Source organism: Humulus lupulus, chromosome 1 (assembly GCF_963169125.1).
Source record: "Humulus lupulus chromosome 1, drHumLupu1.1, whole genome shotgun sequence".
NCBI classification, from domain to species: Eukaryota; Viridiplantae; Streptophyta; class Magnoliopsida; order Rosales; family Cannabaceae; genus Humulus; species Humulus lupulus.
The window spans coordinates 97404004-97424542 of record NC_084793.1 but is presented as its reverse complement, the minus strand read 5'-3'; the positions used below and the strand labels follow the sequence as shown (position 1 = coordinate 97424542).

Sequence of the window (20539 nt, the reverse complement as noted above, 5' to 3'; positions counted from 1 at the left end):
TTTATTCATTTCTGAGACCTGAAAATTTGTGAGACCCGAGAGACCCATTTCCTCTCCTTCAACATTTCCTCAATTCCAGTCGAGAGACCCAAGAGACCCGAGAGACCTGAAAATTCCTTTCATTCAATTCCTTCAACATTTCTGAGACCCGAGACCTATTTCCTCTCCTTCAACATATCTCAGGGGCTATCGATTTACTCCTGACCATCTACAAAATGGAATTTGCAACAATGGGTGGTTACCTGACTAATTCCTTTGAGGTGAGTACCTTTAGTTTATGGCGTATTTATAGCTTTTGCTGTCATTGTGATACGTCATACCTTATGGGTATATGATTTAAACTTTTCTTCTATATCTTCTATTCTGATAGGAATTTGTGTACTTCACGAGAAATGCCTGATCTTATGATTTTGTTGATATGTGTAAAGCCTGTATTTTTAACAGTTTTTGCCTGAGTTCAAGTTTACATTTTATTTATTTATTATATTTCCTAAAAATTCATAGGTAAATTTGGAAAGGATGAATCACTTTTTAGAAGCCGTGGGATCTCATGAAGGTTTAATCTTGAGAAAACGTGTCCAGGTACTGATCATTGTCAACAGCCTTTGTATTACTTCTCGTTTATTTGCACTTTTTTTTTAATCAATGACAAGTAGCTCTAACTATCTTGTTGCACTTTCTTTTCTATGTAATGGGGGTTTGAAAAAAAAAGAAAAAAAAAAGATTTGAATTTTTAAATGTTTTATTCACTTGGAGTCCAATCTCTATGGGATTTTTGTTCTCTTCATGAGTAAAGATTGTTTTAACAACTATCATTGATAGTTTGTATTCTTATTTTGGAACTTGAGGATATTTGAGGACAAGCTTGTTTTTCATCTCACTCTGTTGTAGTGTTATTGGACCATGGATGTGTGAAAAGGGGAGCTTTTGACTTTTGCCTTTTGCCATATATGCATTGCTGTTATAGCCCTTTTCTTGTAAAGTGTTGGTATAATTGGCATCTCCTATAGCTTATAGCTATTTAAGTGTTCTGTCTTTTCTTATATGTATTAGAATTGGAAGGGATAGATTTTTTTCAAGAAGTATTGAAGTTCTAATTTAAAAATGATTGGTGCTAAGTAAAGTAACCTAATCCTATATAAAACTATTTTGTTTTCCATATTGTTTCCATGTAGGACTATTTTAATACACCCTCTCATGTTTGGGACCGAGAATGTAAACATAATGATGTAACTGAAGTTTGAAACAAAAGGCAATTTGAAGTGAACATTGTTGTATTTTAAAGTTCTTCATAAATGGATACAATGGAATAAGTTGAAGGGTTGGTTTTCTCTTGCCGAAATATGGAGAATTTTTGTTTAGTTGTTTATAGTTTTCATTGTCTTGGAGGATAACTGAATGTTCTGTGAAGCTAATGTTAAGTGCATTGGTTTTATGAAGGGGAGTTACAAAATAGAGTTGCTAAACTAGAAGAGAGTAATTGCAAACTAGCAATTCTGAAAGCTCGGAGAGATGCTGCAAAAGTGGCAGGCTTTCCTGTCTTAAATTTAGGGAGCAAGCATGTTAGTAGTGACAAAGTCAGAGATAAAGTAAAAGATATACAAGATATGGAGATTGCTCTTAAAGAATTAATGGTAGTGTAATTACCTTTCTTTCGAACACTTACCTTTGTAACTGATTTGAGCTCTGCAGGATCAAGCTTCTTGCCGGCTTAAAGAAATAAAAGGTCTTCATGAAGAAAGAGTACATATATTGCAGCAGTTATCTAACTTACAGATCACTTTAATGTATAACTAGTCTTTTGTGTGTGCTGGTTTTATTACTTTAAAATATCATTTCACTAATGCTAACTCTTCTCGCAAATGGACAGAGCAAATTGAAGAATGTAGCATGTATTTCCTCTTCCCAAGCCTATGTCTTAGTGAGAGATCAAATTGAAAAATCAAAATCTGAAGTTATTTAGTATCAGGCTTCGTATGAGAAACTTTAGGTTGCAACTGGTCGGTAGTTTATTTATGCCTTTTATCTGCCATTTTTTGCTACGATGTCATTCTGATGCTAAAAATAATGTTGTCATTGATGATTGTAGGCTGAGAAGGATATTCTTATTTTAAAGGAAAGGGAACTCAGTGTTCAAAGTGATGTCATTGATTTCCTTTGAAGATCTGCTGCAATTGAGAATTCAAAGATTTCAGATCTTAGGATAGAAATACAGAAGCAGAACGATGAGAGAAAGATGATTGAAACAAAGGTGGAAGATGCTTCAAGAGAATCTGGTTAGAAGAAACCTGAAGCTTTATTGCAAGCCAATGGCTCTCTTTATTCTTTAATTCTGATGGAAGAATTATTATTTCAGGAAGAAAAGAAATCATTGCTGAATTTAAAGCCTGGGTGTCTTCCTTTCCTGTGGAAATGGAAAACATGCAAGACCAATTGCGAAAACATAAAGGAACTGCTTTAGATGTTCATTTTTTGAGGGCTGATGTGCAATCTGTTTCTAGCATTCTTGACAGGAAGGTGAGCATGTTTTTCATGTGGTGAAATTATTGGATGTTATAGTTGGGCTTGTGATGACTTTTGTGCATCAAGTGAAATAGTGTGAAACTCTATTCGCTAGATTCATTGGTCAGGCTACTGAGATACAGAAATTGCAAACCATGGTATGTATTATGTTTTCAGATTTGTATCTTTTAGATGGTCACTAGGTGGAGGCTTGCCATCACTATTAATCTTTGGTTAATTGTATAAATGTCATGTCATATTAAAGTTATCCTTCTATGTTCTAAGCAATGGAAACTGGTTCTATGTTTTTATATTCATTGATTCTTTTCAGTTGCGCAAAAAATCTGCCAAGTCTATGATGTTGTTTAAAACATCATCATATAGATCATTTAAAACTCCATGTATAGGAATAGAAAGAGTAAATAATGAAATGAAGAATTCTACCCAAGAGAAGGATGTGATTTCTAACAAAGAAACAGGACAAGCTAAGTGGAGCTCTTATTCGCAGTAGTGTATGTTAGTCATGTGCCTTTAATTGGATTGCTAGTTCAATATAGTGAATATTCAATGCTTTCCCTTCAATCTAAGTTCCAGCTTATGTGCGTGTGTGGTTTATTACTTGACACTAGCCATATATAAATATATGTAAATGGTAATTTTGTTCCTGCTGAAGTTTCGTGTGTCGAGAATTTAAGATACAATCTTTTATTTTGTCAATTGTGATTATCTGGCTTAGTGCACGTAACAAATTGATCTTTGATTTAAGCAAATTTACCTGCTCTACTCTGCTTTTTTACTCTGGAAAAGGTGAAGTCCTAGAACAAATCACCATCATTATCATCTTTATCTTCTTGGATTTGACATTTATTGTGCCATTAGATATGAAACATGCATTTTATTGATTTTTCCTCTTTTTTATTTCTATTTAATATGATAAATATTTCAAAGTCTATACTTTACATTTATTCAATAGGACCAAATAAGAAAAGAAGAAGAAAGAAAAAAGTCTATTGTTCTTAAAGATTATAAAAATCTGAAATCATCAATTGCTGAAGTCTACATATTTAATATTTATTGCACTCTTTGTTTCAAGGATGGAATCATGAAACTATACATATAATGAATTATGTATGTGTAAAAATTATTCATATAAATATACAATTAATTTCAGTCAATTTTTTTTACAAGTGGTTTGAATCATTTTCATATTGAAAAGAGAGAATAAAAAAGATAAGTGAAGGGACTAAACTATAAGTTGCAATCAACATGAATTAGAAATTAGAAATGCCACAAAGAATAAGACAATAAAATTTTTACATTATGAAAAGAAAAATATCCGCGTATAGTCTAGCCAAAAGAGCAAAAATTTCTTTATAAATAGCTTATTTAGTCCTATTATAATCATGCTACTGGTTTCTGTTGTGGGTCTTGGGCTCTTTGCAAGGGGATTCCCACTTGTAATGTCCAGAAAACTCTGTTACTTTTATGTTTTCATAACATAACATTATTAAAAAGGCCTTAATAACACTTTCTTTTTTTCCTTGTTCTGTATGCAGCTTGCTAGCTGTGTAGAAATTGGCCTTCCTATGCTAATATTCCTGGTTCTCTCCCAATAGGTTGTACAAAATTACTTAACTTGCCACTTTCAGTTCTCAAAACTTTTGCATGCAGGGTCAAATCAGAGCCTGGTAAATTTCACTAGGCATTTAGTGTTCTTGTGCTCTCATAGCTATGTTATATATTTTCTTGTGTCTACTTATAACTTATTCTTCTGGATTAGTTCTGCTTCTGATATACTCCCTTTGTCCATAGATTGGTGCAGAGGTCCGAGGGAAAATTGGTGGAGCATTCGACTCGGGTTATTTAATGACTGCAACTGTTAATGGAAAGCTATTCAGAGGAGTCTTGTTTGCACTAGTAAGCTTCAAAAACCCAGTGCCAGTTATATAATGTGCTCAAAGTTCGAATATGGGCAAGCTAAAAATCATTATCTATTTGGTTTAAACTTTTTTAAATCAGGGACTTGGAGCCTTCCCCAGAGAACCAGTTCTCGCTCAAAATCCACACTTGGCTGCAACTCAGCCATTTCCAAGCTCGGTTCACGGTGAACCACGCTTTAGGCTTTTCTAGCAGCTGATGAAGAACACAAGTCCAAGATCTACTCAAAGCTTCCAGCCAACTCATCAAATGGCTAGGCCATTTCCTGTAGTACGATCCACTCCTTCTTTGCCCAAAGAACCAACCCTTAGAAGTGATCTTCAAGGTGTGGTTTTAACACTAGGAGGGTCTGGAAGCAGCCAACATTAGGTGAAATTTTTCATCTTTTTTGCTTCATTCAAGTTTTGTAAATCATGAATTGCTTAGATTGTTACTACTTTAATTCATTTTAAAAAAAATATTGCTATCCATTTCAGAGGCTAGAGTTCACTGAAATGATGAAACGATGTTTATGTTTTTTCAACTTTACCAGATTATGTTTATGTTTTATCGAGTTTTTATTTTGAGTTTTTCATCTTTCAGACTTTTTATGTTTTATGTTTTATCAACTTTACCAGTTTATTTTGATTTTTTATTTGGGCATTTACTAGTTTATGTTTAAAGATCATATTTTGATTGCTATTTTGAACTGTTCTTGAGACAAGATACTTTGATTGATTTTTTGCTCTGAAATATACTGGTATAAATGTTGGGAAAGTTGGATTAGATCAGAGAGGCTTTATGTAGTGCACCAAAAAAAATTTTAGATTATTTAAATTTTTGTGAATTATTTTTATTTAAATGTTAAGTGTGATGAATTGTTTTATTTAAATGTTGTTGCTTTATTTAGTTGTTGTTTGTTTTATTTGATTGTTTATTATTTTATTTAATTGTTAGAATTGTTTGGTATAATCTTTTGAATTTAAATTTGTTAATTGTTTGTTTGGTTAATTAATTTAATAAGTGAATAATTGTGTAACATGTTTATTTTACTATTAGTGTTACATTTTAAATAAGTGTGACAATTGAGGTAATTATGTGAGTTATGGTTGAATGCACTAAGGTGCATGGTAGATAGTGATGCACTCTAGTGTTTTAGTGTGTGCTAGTACATGGTAATAAGGTGCACATGTGTGGATTTTCTACACATTTTATAATTGCCTTTTATTTGATATTTTTGTGTAGTTTTATTTAATTGTTAGAAAAATAAATAAAATGGAAGAAAAGGGCAAGTAGGTGGCGTGAAGGATATTAGGGGATTGATTGATATTTTTCCATTTTTCTTTTAAGAGAATAAAGTTAAATTGGAAGAGGATAGCTATTATGGGTAAGAGAATTTTGACATTTTATTCAATTAAAATACTCTTTATTGTAAGGGATTTGTAGGATGAATTAGGTGAGTAGATTGGGAAACTTACCATTTATTTTGGTGAGGCTTTATGAGGGAATTATGATTAAAAGGAAAGAAAATAAGGAAGAGAGGCCATTTTGCAAGCTTGTGCCGTGACCTAGAGAGAGAATAGAGAGAGAGAGGGTGGCGAGCTAGAGAGAGAGAAAGGAAGGGCTGCCATATTTTTCTAGAGAAGAAGAAGAAGAAAAGAAAGAGAAGGAGAAGACGAAGAGGGTTTCGAACCCTAGGTAAGAATCTATCAACTAGTGTTTCACATATGTGCATTTGGATCTTCCCCTCTTCTCTAATCTAAGGTTGATTTTGTGGTTTCTTTCTTTGGGTGTATGGTGTTTGGAAATCATCTATAGGTGACAAGAGGTTTTCTTGCTATTGTGTTCTTGATTTTACAATCAAGAGAGGTAATGGTCTTTCTTAGCCTATATATTGGTTTTGATGGGTTTATCTTTGAGGTTTTTGATGGTGATACTAATGGTTGATTATTGTAGGATTGATGATTATGATTTGTATATTTTTGAGAATATGATTTGTTTAAAAAGGGTTCATGGGTATGATTGAGGGAATGGATTTGATAGGGTTTATAATGAGGATATATGTTATGTTTATATTGCTATGGTTATCTTTTTAATCCTTGATTTATGTAAAATGGTAAATGATGATTTTAGAAATATGATAAGAAATATGTTAGGATTGTTATAAGGCATGATCATGAGATATGGTGTTATGAATTTATGTATGTTATTGCCATTGTTATTGTTGTTGGATTTCATGTGTAGATTCAATGGAATAGAAAAATTGGTTTTATAAGATTTCATGTGAATATGTTAGTAATATTCTTAGAATCATGTATATAATAAGAGTATGATGAGATTTTGGACATGTATGATTTTATGTGAAATTTTTGGGATAAAAGATGAATCTCATGAGAAATTAAGCTTGCTGATTTTTGTAAATAATTGGGTAAAAGTTTGATAAAAAGATGATTTGCATGCATAAGTAATGTCCTTGATGTTATGTTAATTTTATGAAATTAAAAAGGGGATTTTAAGTCCTATTAAAATGATATTTTACTCAAATAATTACCTACAGAATTTTTATTGAATTTTTGAGAAAATATGAGCTTTTAAATTGCATATGGTGATTTTTAATGATAAAAATAGTTGCTGGAATTTTTGTAAGAAAATATGAAGTGAGTTTCACTAAGATGAATTTGATGAGTTTTTGGAACAAATTATTTTTCCTAAGTTATGGTAATATTGAAAAATGGTATTTTAAAATGGTATGAATGCATATTTTGATAAGTTATGATTTTCCTTTATTTTGATTGAGAAAAATATTTAGATTCTATTTATTTGTGATTTTTGAAGAAAATAAATGGTGGCTGAAAGTTTGTTTTAAAAAGGTTAAAAATTGTTATTTAATTGTCACATATGGATTTTTGTTACCACTACAAGAAACCAGTTCTTTGCCGCCGCAATTCCGAATTGCGCCGGCAAAAATCAAACCCTTTGCCGGCGCAATTTTACGCCGGTAAATGTGACTTTTGCCGGCGCAATTCGGGGTTGCGCCGGCAAAAGTATCGTGTTAAAAAATGTCATCACTTTTGCCGGCGCAACCACAAATTGCGCCGGCAAAAGTACTGCCAGATTTTCAAAATAAAACATACAAAACTTTTTCCGGCGCATTTCACCTAACGCGCCGGCAAAAGTCAACGTGTTTTTTAAATTTTCACACGTTTGAAATAAGGTAGGTGGGCATACTTTTGCCGGTGCGTTTAGTTGTGCCGGCAAAAGTGAAAAAATGCGCCGGCAAAAGTTGAGATAATTACAACGACGTCGTTTTATTTTAGGGTTCACTTAAACACTTTTGCCGGCGCAACGAAACGCGTCAGCAAAAGTTATAACGATATACCCAGCCGCCCGAGCCTCCTTTCGTTCTCGCATCTCAAGCGAAGTTGGTGTATTATCTTCGAGATGTGAAAAATGGGGATGATTGGAGGCTTGTTAATGAATACATTCCAAGGAATGTATGTGATTTCTCAAATTCCGATGTTGATGATACTGAGACCACAAATGATATACCAATATTACAAGAAGTTAATTCTTCTTCATTTCAGTTGTGGGTAGAACTTCCAATTTTTGATAATCTTCAGTATGATCGGGTTGATGTCAATGCCACTGAAGTGCACAACGTTGATGATTTGGTTGGCGAAGGTTCAGATGAATTTGTTGTCGATGATGAAGTTGAATTTGAAGACAACACGTTGGCCGAGTATGAAGACGATGAGGATGACGATAATGTTCTAGTTGATAGTGATAGTGATAGTGATGTTCGTAATGATGTTGTAGTTAGTGATGATGAGGACAGTGATATGTAATTTAAACAAGTGTATGTAACTTTTTATTTAATTCAATGAAAACTTTATTTATAATTATTAATTAATGATAGTATCAGATATAGGTACACACGCACCTATTGGATGCTTTGGGGATAGTCAATGTATTCATGTACTGGTACTCATTTTTTCAATATATTTGATGAAATATATTGAAAAAATGGGTAGTCGCACATGTCTGCTTACTATCTCCAAGGGATCTATTAGGTCGGAATAGGGTAGGTTGGGAAAGACAATAAGTAATAAAATGTTAATTCAATAACAAAAAACAATAGTGATGCACCTAGTGGATACCTTGGGGATAGATAATGTATTCATGTATTGCTCCTCATTTTTTTAAAATGTTTGATGAAATATATTGAAAAAATGGGTAGTCGCACATGTCTGCTTACTATCTCCAAGGGATCAATTAGGTCGGAATAGGGTAGGTTGGGAAAGACAATAAGTAATAAAATGTTAATTCAATAACAAAAAACAATAGTGATGCACCTAGTGGATACCTTGGGGATAGATAATGTATTCATGTACTGCTCCTCATTTTTTTAAAATGTTTGAGAAACATTTTAAAAAACTGAGGAGAAGTACATGACTCCTTACTATCTCCAAGGGATCCACTAGGTCGGAATAGGGTAGGTTTGGAAATACCATAATGAATAAATGTTAATTTTATAACCAAAAACAACAGACATACATAATTTGAATTAGTTAATTAATGGATATTTTAATGTAGAATGGCCGAAACAAGTAATGACACAGGTGGTGGCTCCAAGAGAGGCAGGGGAGCTTATTACGGTGCCAATATCGAGAAGGAGCTGGCCATAAAAAAAGTTAGTCATTTGAAAGTAGAGTTTGATAAAGAAACTGGAAAAGCTATTCAAAAGTACGGCAAGTGGTTCAACAATTCCATGGCTCGTTATTTGCGTAGCACCGTACCCCCAACTACACCAGCTTGGGAACAAGTAAAACCAGCTGATATCGAAGTTATTCGAAAGAGACTATCTGTAAGCATTCTTTAAACCTTTAATAACTCGTTATTAAATATTTTGTCTGTCTTCATAATATTTTTTCAAATTCCAATTTTAATTATGATTTTAGGAAAAATTCATTTATCCAGAAGACAATCCAGTAATCAACGATGCCATGGTAAGACAAATGCAAAAACATCTGACTGATTGGCGCCACACGATGAAGAAACACTGGGTAGATGTTGGAGGAGAGGTGGACAATGAGAGAGCGAAGTCAAAACCTTTTGTGTCGATTACTTCTTCTGATTGGGAAATTTTGTGTGATTTTTGGGCTTCTGATTCTCACCAGGTATGCCGTAGATTTTACATTAATTTTTAATTATAAAATTACAATTTAGATTAATGAGTACTGTTTTCTTTTTGAAGCGTATATCGAAGAAAAATAAAGAAGCTCGAGCTAAAATGACCATACCAGGAGGACACGGTTCCAAATCCATCGTTGCCCATGTTTATGATCACGTAAATTATAATAACTTATATCCTTACATTTACGAAAATATTATAAATGTCACAATGTTTAAATAATTTGCTTTTTTAGATGGACCCATCTACTGGCCAGCTCCCGAGCATGATCGACACATTCGAGCACCTGCACAAGAAGAAGGATAAGTGGATTAGTGATGCAGCGGCGACAAAACATGTAAGTTGCATAACCTTAACTAATTTATGATCATTTAACTTTAAAAAAGTTTAGTAAATAATTAATAAATATTAATTATTAATTGGTTGTTGTCAATTAGTAATTATTTATTAATTATTAATTAAATTTTTAACAATGAAATCTTTATAATATATGTGCCAATATTTTTATGGTTAATGATTGTGGACTAAGATAAAAAAAGAATGTAACTAATGTTGTCCCCGTATCAGGGAGCTTGCGGGCTAAAGTAAATTTGGTCATGAAAATCCATTTCTGACTGAAAAACATGCAAATGTAGTTGATGTATATGTTTGGAGATGTAAATTCCCCATTAATGGAATTAACTGCACCTACCGTATATATCAATAATATCTTCATGATTTTCAATCAGAAATGGATTTTCATGACCAAATTTACTTTAGCCCACTTGCTCCCTGATACGGGAACAAAAGTAATTACATTCTTTTTCAATCACTGGTCTGCAGTCATTAATGATAGGATGTTGGCAGATAGATAATAAAGTTATATTTTATATGTTGTTATATTACAAATTTATAAGTTAGGTTTTCAAATAATGTTATATTGGAATTCGAAATACGTGCTTTTTATTGTGCAGAATGAGATGACCGAACGTCGAGCATCGCAGAGTACGGCCCCTGCATCATCTGCTGCTTCTTGTGTCGGCGATAATGTCGACGGTCATTTCCCGCCTGATATGGATATTGTCACGGATGTCCTTGGACCCCGCTCGCGTTATAAGAAAGGGTTTGGGGGGTTGCCTAGGTTGAAGGAACTTGGCGCAAAGAGGGCAGCATCTTCGTCAACTTCACAAATGTCCGGGCAATTGCCACCTGAAGTGGACACCATTTTGTAGCAAAATCAGGACATTATGCTAGAAAATCAAAACCTAAAGAAGCATGCGACTAAACTTGAGAGTCGTCAACGGCGTCAAGATCTCCTGCTCAGTGCTTTGTTGAAGCAGGTTGGTCAATTGGCTCCTGGTTTTACTGTTGACTTACCAAACCAGGATTCGGACGAGGACAATGATGCTGAGGGGGGCGGGAATGATGAGGCGGCCAGTACTCATTTGTAGAACTTTTTTTCTATTTATTTAAATTTTAATTTATGAGACATTTATTTTACTAAATTTCTTTTATATTTTCATGTTTGGTGGAGACAATAAATATTAATAGTTGTAATTTTTTATTTATTAATTTATAAAATTTTAATTTTAATTTTATTTCTAATTAAATAATATTACTAAAAAATTAAATAATTATTAATATATTAAAATTGAAAATTATTAATTAATATTAATATATTGAAAATAATATTAGTAATTTAATCAAAATTATTATTTTAAAAATACTTTTACCGGCGCAAAATTACGTCGGCAAAAAGTTTCAATCTTAACTTCACATATACACCTTTACCGGCGCAAAAATGCGCCACTAAAAAATTAAACTATTGCCGACGCATTATTGCGCCGCTAAAAGTGTTTTCCACAATATCGTGACAGATTTTTTTATCGGCGTATTTTTTCGTCGCCAAAAAAGGCCATTGCCGGCGCATTATATTTGCGTCAGAAAAAGTGAAATTAGCGACGGAGATACGACGCGATTCTTTGCCGGCGCAAATTTGCGCCGGCAAAAGTCTCCTTTTTTGTAGTGTACATAAAACTAAGTCTTAAATAATTTAAATAAAAATATATTTTCCACACTTAAAAATATATTTTCCCACATCATTTATGTAACACAATGATAAAATTTATTTTTCTAAAGAAACATATTAAAAATAGATATTTTAATTAATTCTAAGTTTTTGGTTAATTCTTTGTAATTTGAGATTAATGAATGAAATTGACACATATTTTATTTTTAAGCTAAATCAAATTATTTTATAAAATAAAATAATGTCTTGAGAAATTTAATCAACTTAGAAATTTTAAGAAAAATAAAGCATGTAATATGTCTATTGATTTTAAAATAATAAAAGTAAGAAATGTAGAATTATCGTTTTTGAAAACGTCTCTATTACGCAATGTTCCCACGTATGCATGTTACATGCAACTCCACTTTTACGTCCAAAATTATGTTTATTATTCAACTATGTGGTTTTTATAAAATGATCATGCATGTAAAATGGGTAAAACGAGCATTATTCTTTTATGGCTTTATGAGTAGTTAAGAATAATTGCATGTTTTGTGTAACTTTTATTATGTGTGCATGGCCCATGCACACATGAGTTGTATGGAAGGGCAAAATAGTAATTTTATGAACCTAAGAAATGTTATTTTGATTATGATATAGGCTCGTTGAAAGATTGTGAAATTTCTTAGCTTGGACCTAAGGTAAGGAAGTTAAATAGATTCTATGATTTTATGCTATGAATGGTAAGACTGTTGTATGAATGAATTGTTATGAATTATGAATGCCATAACGTGATGATATGTTGAATGTGATATGTGTATGGATGTTAGATACATCAAACCAGTTACGATGTTAGATACATCAAACAGATTACGATGTTAGATACATCAAGCAGATTACGATGTTAGATACATCGAACGAGTTACTAAGGACATTGAGACGTAACTCCTAGGGCGGACGCGCCGAGGTTATTCAAGGACCAGAGATCTCCTGTTTACCTCATAGGGTGACATGGACAACTAGCGATCCATGCTCATCATGTATGCTGTATATTTGTGAAATGATGATATGTTACAATTATGTTATGATATGATGATATGTTACAATTGTGTTATGCAATGATGATATGTTACGATTATGTTTTGATATGCCATGATGTTGTAAATGAACGCTAGTGTTTGTATTTGTTGTATTCTTACTTGCTTATTTGTTTGTACTTCCTTACTGGGCTTTTAGCTCACCCCTTACTTTCCTTCCAGGTAGCAAATAGGATTTCTTTATGGCACGCGTGGTGATGTGAGGAGTTCTTTCATCATGGGGTGTATGGCGTGGGGTAATCCTATGGACGGAAAAATGATCATCGTAGAACGCCATTTAAATTATATTTTGTTTAAGAGACTTTCCTAAATTATCAGTGGGACTCAGTTATTTTATTTTGTTTCTTTTAAACTTTGCATAAAAATTTATGTTTTCTTTTTAAAACTAATGGCGCCAACTTGCATGGTTTTAAGCACGTCCCCACTGAAACTTTGATAATGAGTGGTATTCTTTTACAAACTTTGATATGCGAATGTTTGATAAGTAATAGCTTAGGGCGTTCTTTACACTTTAGTAGTTGCAATATAATATTCTCTAATTGTTCTTGGATTGCTTTCAAGATCATATCTTTAGTCGATTTTATGGGGTCCATTGTCACCTAAACAATCACTGATCATCTTTTGTTTTGCATACTCTGATATTTTGGTCTCCTATCACCACAGAAAACATGTTTAGACAACTTAGCTTACTTGGGATTAGAATGGAATCAAATTATTTCCATGTTGTTTTTTTGGCATGTTTTGAATTGAGCCAAGAATTGCTAGCAGCCCTAGTTGGAAAGGAAAAGAATAAAAATGAAAGATGCTTGTTGCTTATTCCAATGTATATAATCTATATGATAAAATGTATTTGATATAGATTGAAAAATTATGGGCAATCTTATTGATATAACCCATGCTGTGACTATGAGGACCACCACACTTGTTGTTTTTCTTATCTTTCTACTTTCTCTTAACTCCTTCCTATAATGAAAAAGCTGTCCTATAGTCTTGGAGAGTCTTTTTAATGCTATATATTGTCCATTAGATAGCCTACCCTGAAGAAGCAGTACATGGAATAATATGCAAGGAGAATGAGTCAAATCTCAATCAAGATATTGATCAAATATCTTTTTGATATATAGTTCATAGAGTAATTTATTAAAACATGTAGAGCCAAGACCAGAGATCACAACAACATGCACAAACACAATTTGATCCAAAGAAATAGACACAAGAACAAACCAGTTCGAAGAAACACACAAGAAATCAAACCAGTTAAAACACAACACCAAGAATTACGTGGTCTTAATTAAAGTCAAAACTTAGAACTCTAAGCTACATCCACGGGCAGCCACTTTGATTAGAACTTCCTTCTTCTTTCAGTACAAATCTCTCTTCTCTCAGTTATAGATTTTTTTACTGAATTACAAGGAAAAGTTTCTAAAAAACTATATGTAAAAGTATACAACTCAATAGTATATATAGCAGTAGTAAACATAAGGAAACATAACTAACTGCTTTACAAGAATGGTTGTAAACATAAAAGATTGCTGACTGGACAAAAATAACTAACAAATTCTCAAACTCAACAGTATATATACCAGCCATATAGCTTCCTTGACAACTTTTGTTAAAGCTATATGTTCAGCTTCTGTAGTAGATAAAGCAACCATCTTTTGCAAACTGGCTTTCCAGCTAACAGATGTACCGAAAACTGCCAAAACATAACCTGTAAGTGATTTTCTAATTTCTAGACAGCCTACAAAATATGAGTCAACAAAACCTTTTATAGCAGCTGTCCTATATTCGTTTCTAGCTCCACCATAAACTAGAAATCTATACCCAAAATTAGTTTTGCAGCACCCAAATCTTTCATCTCAAATTCATTTTTCAGTTCAGCCTTTACCCTTTCAATTTCTCTCTGTAATTTCAGCCTGAGTATATTCAGTATATACTCTGTAATTTATATTAGAGTATAAAGGTCCCCTAGAAAAAAAATTATTGGATTATAACATCTCAATCATCCCCGGAAAGAAAAAATTCAATTATGGAAAGAGTACCATTTAATCCCATATATTCAGAAAACAATCAAAACTTACTGTTGTATTGTGTGAAATAGGTACACTCTCCTATCCATTTTGTCAAAATTTACTAAGTCATACTTAAAATGCCTTTAAAGTAAATGCGTGTATATATTTTATCCCCAAATTTTAAAATCGAATTAGATACATTTTGGATTTCAAAGGCTGTTTTAATATCTATTGACAAATTTTAATTTTGTATTAATATTTTAGGTATTGATTATATTCTTTAGGTTGTGGATCGAATTGGCAAGGAGCATTGCAAAGTTAATTTGCAAGAGGTACAGAATTTGTTCTTTTTACTCTTATTATTAATATCTTTAAAATGTTAGAGGAGTTTGAATATCTTAAATATTCATCCATACAGAAGTAGGTTCTGAGATTAAAATTGTGTGCTGCGGTGATAACGGAAGGTTGAAAACTTGTGTGTATTAGAGAAGTAGGTTCTGGAAAATTTGTTTGTGTGCTGCGGTGATATAAGGAAGAAAACTTATTGTGTGTTGTTTGAATTTTTTGCCTTGGTATTGATAGATGGTTAGGTAAGCTTTTATATGTATAGATTAGATTTTTCATTATATGTATAGATTAGATTTTTCATTTAGTCATATTGTTTTCATTATTTCCATATGTATAGATTAGATTTAATTGCCATAACAAAATTGCCATAACCCAAGCTAAAATATTGTCTTTGATCCAAACCCAATTAGTTATTGGCTACCATTTTAGAATCTGATTTTTAAATTAAAAACAACACTAGAATATCTTGAACTAGAGACTATTCAATGGATAGAAAATAAACCAGCAGAATTAACAAAAAATGGTGGTCAAGGCACAACATAGACCAGTGCCAAGTTACTTGTAGGGCTGGAAAACTAAGATCTAATAATTTTGCATGTAAATATAGTTGTTGCTCACATGCAGTCTATCATTAAAAAACAATGAAATTCAGCCAAAACTTGAAACTGTATGGTTCGTGCATAGATAACTCAGACAGAACTTTCCTGTTCAGCTGAATGTTTTCTTTCATAAGCCCATGCATGAAGTTACCATAATTAACCTGAAACAAAACATCAAGATTTTGTAATATGTTGCTAAGAAATGAAAGGCCACCAACGACAACAGAAGCAGAGAAGAGAGTAGAGTGAAGTTGTTATTTCCTATCTTAAATATATATTAACAGCCAGTTTGAGCAAATATTCAGTAGACTAAAGTAAACAAGAGCTGCGAAGACAAATGGCAGGTGCTCATGCTATCCAGCTAATTTTGCAGAGCCAACACAAGTTCAAAAACACATTAACTAGATAAGCATTTAGATAAGCCTCCAATAAGAAAGACTTGTGTTAGAAGTTTTCTGGGCTGTTAGGTTGGGAAGATATTGTAGATAGAGAGTGCGATTTACTTAGAGAAGAATTTGACAATCTTTGGGGAAGGGGAGCCTCTCAATCTAACTCAACCTTGTAATGTTTAGGGTTTTGGTCTATACCAGCACTGTCTATTAATTAATAATGAGGAATTTCAGTAGTTCTCTCTAGTTTTTGGTTCCTAAAAAATTACAATAAGGTTTTCAATCAAAGGAAAATCTATCTAAAACAAGTGAAACTCACTCTGCCTTACTGATTTCAACAGAAATCTCCATAATAAAATGTGAACAAGCTTTTCAAGCCACAAAAACAAAAGTAATTTACACATTCAGAAATTGTACACAATATTTTACTATTTATTATCTTTAATATTGATCTCAAAATGAATCCTTCTCTAATTCTTTAGTGCAACTGAAGGAGAGCATTAACTAAACTATTTGTATAGTTTTTAGTTAAAAGAAAATGAATATAGAACTAAGACTTAGAGCAGGATTCATTATGAGATCAATACTACAAAACTTACATAAAAAGAAGACCAAAATCATCAGCAATCCCTTACAATCATGTATAGACAGAGAATATAATATAAAATCCGACTCAAAATTACAAATCTATGAAACAAGTATTAGATAGTGTACCCCATGTTGGTGAGTGCCAGCGTTTATCCGCTAGATCCAGAGAGAACAGATGGCTATGTATGCTTCTTAAATTGGCCCTGAATTGTGAGATATATGACACTTGTTTTGTTAAAAATGATGTTTAAATGCATGCTCATTTTACCTATGTCGTTATCATAGCCAATACGAAAGAAGAAGAAAAAATGGCAACACAGCTTAGTATAATTCTCATTTTCCATAAGAAACAGAGGCTGATATGATTAGTATAACAGAAACATTACCACATTAAAAGATGACAATGGATCTTCTTCATATATATAAACAATAACTTTAGTTCATAACTAAATCCAAAAACAATATATCTTTGAATTTTTTTGTATTTAAAAGTAGTCCAATATTTGGTAATGTTTAGGGTTAGGGAACGTTTATCTTTTTCTAAAGATTACTTCTTATTCATTGAAAGGAAAATAATTTCAACAACAAGTTTCTGGGTCAGCCATTTCTTTTTATTTGAAACAAGTAAATAATAATATGCTAAAATTAGTACATATGTAAGAAAATAGGTTCACCATAATCCAAGTAAAACTTTACCCACCATTTATATTCTTGCTCATAAAAATAAAAAATAGGAAGAGAAATCAGAGATCATAGATGGAATATTATACAAAGACAAAAATCTAAGTCTGACCATTGATGATATTGAAAGGTTAAATATTTTTGTTTATAAAAGAAAAAATGGTGATGATGCTCACATTCTCATCCTTCATGTGATCTATTCTATCATACAAAAATAGTCCACACTCCACACTCCACACTCCACAAGCTGCTAACATGGTAATGGAATTTTGGAGGGGACCACTCTAAATACTAAGAATAATAATAATAATAATCTTGAGCAAAAAAATAATAATAAAAAAAACAAAAGAGATCAATGTGTTTTCCTTTTCTTTCCTTTTGGTTGGTTACCACCATTTGGATCATATAACCAATTGTTTTTACAAATTTAAAAGAATGAATTAATCATATTATACTCTCAAGGAACAAGTTCTTAAGAGCACATGATGCAGAGTCTGCTGCTAAACCATCAAATTAGACATAATATCCTTTTTTTTCTTAATCAAATTAAAAGGGCCAGTGCCCACTAGGCCTTTTCATTGATATATTTACAACCCACAAAACAATTGAGGTCGAAAATAACAATATGGTCAACTTCTCTATTAAACAACATTGACTTAATGACCTTTCTTTTCTTCTTCTGCAACTAACCCCAAAACAATACAGATGATCTAAAACATAAGTTGCTTGCTATTTTCAAAAGATACTAAGAAGACCCCCTTAAACTCTGATGATCCTACTACCTATTGCAATGTCTATCAGAGGAAATGAAATGAAAAAATATTAAAAATTTCTTAAACTCAGCAAAAATAAAGGAATTCTTCCATTTTTAATCATTCATAGGATAAATAGAAAAAATAGGATATTTAACTAAAGAAAAGGATCTTTTTAACTGGTATGACCTGAAATTCAACCAAGGTATGTTTTCTTTGAAAAGCATGTGTGTTAATGACCTTGTCATGACCCTGAAATTACAACTGCAAATAATGTGATTGTCTTGTCTAACAGTTGTTAAACCCAGACAAAAAACAAGATTTTATTAAGAGAACAACATCAAATTCAAATTCATTGGAGATGGATAAAAGTTGGATCCATCTTAACAGGTTAGTAACCAAAATCATATAGTTTATTTTGGGTATAAGTTTAAGTGTCAGTGCTTGATTATTGACGTATGCTCTAAAATTGTAGAGCAACGGTGGAATATAAGCAAAAAGCTAGGGAGTCAGCCATGACGAATCTTGGATTTCTAGCCAAGATTCTTTGTCCATGCAACAAATGTCACAATCTAAGACATCAACTTTCAGACAAAGTTGTCGAACACTTAGTTTTGTGGGGCATGGACCAATCTTACAAAACATGGTTTCATCATGGGGAAGATCCAGTCCAAAGCAGCACGACAAACACAAGTTTTGAATATTGTATGTGGACCAAGTTTATTTGTTTGCTTTGGTGTAGTTGTGAATTCATTATTTTGTATGTGGTGTCCTTTATTGGATATAATTTCCATAGCATTTTTCTTGAAGTAATTTGTGATGCTAGATAATAACAATAAAATATTTCTTTGTTTATTTTGTAGATGTGACAAGCGAAGTAGAAAATGATACTTAATTTTGAAGGCTTTGTGTTGGGCAGATGTAGAATATTTTGTGTTGAAAGTAGTAACTTTTCACTATGTTGAATATTTAAGACTCCTTGATTACTTAAAGAACATTTTGTTGTTGATGACAGTGTTGAATATTTTAAACTAATTTGTGGATTGTTAATACAATGTTGAATGTTTTTACTTTTTGTTATTTGAAAATCAAGTTCATTTGATGATGCTAGTATATATTAGAAAGCTAATTGTAATTATATAAAAAAATTTAAAATATAATGGAATAAATTAGTGTTATAATACGACAATTGTGTTATAATATCTATTACAATAACACTTTGTATGCAAAGAATTATGTTATGCAAACTTCATTATATAACACAAATAATGTGTTATACTAAAGTGTAGTATAACACAAATAATGTGTTATACTAAAATATAGTATAACACATATTTATAAGTATTGAAATGTGTTATATAATCGACTATAAATAACATAATTAAACACTTATCTATTTATTAAAATAACGTAGAAATTGTGTTATTGTTGACAGTATAATAACACATCTGTATAACAATGATAAAGTGTTATGTAAAGTACCCTGACCTACGATAACATAGTCGGTCTTAACACATTAAAAAGTGTTATGGTATGTTTTGATAACACATTTTCGGTGTTATTAAAAGCATTTTTTCTTGTAGTGACAATTGTTTTCTCCAAGACTGACTGCACTGTTGTTTCAACATCTGTAATCCATGTCTTAACAGGGATGAGATCTAATGACAACTGTTATCTCTTAAGCACTAACTTAGTGTGCAATGCTGCGAAGATGGATGAAACAGAACTTTGGCACTACAAGTTAGGTCATCTAAAATATTGAGATCTCCGTAAACTTGTGAAATCAAAAGTGGTTAGAGGTGTTCCAAACTTGGCTCCATTGAAAGACAAAGTGTGTGGTCCTTGTCAACTCGGTAAACAAGTCAAAAGTAGTCATCCTCCCTTGAAGTTTTTCGCCCTTGAAGTTCATGCTAATTTGATGGGTCCTATGAAAACAGAAAGTCTGAGTGGCAAAAGATATGTTATGGTGTGCATGGATGATTACACTATATTCTCTTGTGTTAGATTTCTTAGAGAAAAATCTTACTCTTTTGAGAATTTCAAGGGACTGTGCCTCTCTTTGCAAGATGAAAATGGCGAAAAGGTTAAGAAAGTGATTTGTCTTAGAAGTGACCATGGAAAGGAATTTGAGAACAACATCTTTGTTTATTTTTGCAACCAAGAAGGGATAGGTCATGAGTTCTCAGCGCCGAAAACTCCTTAGCAAAATGGGGTTGTGGAAAGGAAAAATTGAACTCTTCAAGAGATTGCTCGGGTTATGTTAAATGTGAAGAAATTGTCCAAGAGAATTTGGTCTAAAGCGGTGAATACAACTTGCTACATTAGCAATAGAGTGCATCTCTGTCCTCGTACTAAACATACGTCTTATGAGCTGTGGAAGAACACCAAATTTGGCTTATCTTCATGTGTTTGGTTGCAAGTGCTTCATTATCAATGATAGAGAAAAGCTTGGTAAGTTTGACGCCAAGAGTGATGA

The 20539-nt window shown here is 32.3% G+C and overlaps 1 long non-coding RNA gene across 1 annotated transcript; it reads left to right on the top strand.

Annotated features, from left to right (window-relative positions):
- The first annotated feature begins 18710 nt into the window (after positions 1–18710).
- On the top strand, positions 18711–19151 carry LOC133814764 (uncharacterized). Its single transcript, XR_009884803.1, has 2 exons — positions 18711–18768; positions 18927–19151. It is a non-coding gene; the product is annotated as an uncharacterized LOC133814764 (long non-coding RNA).
- Positions 19152–20539: the final 1388 nt, after the last annotated feature.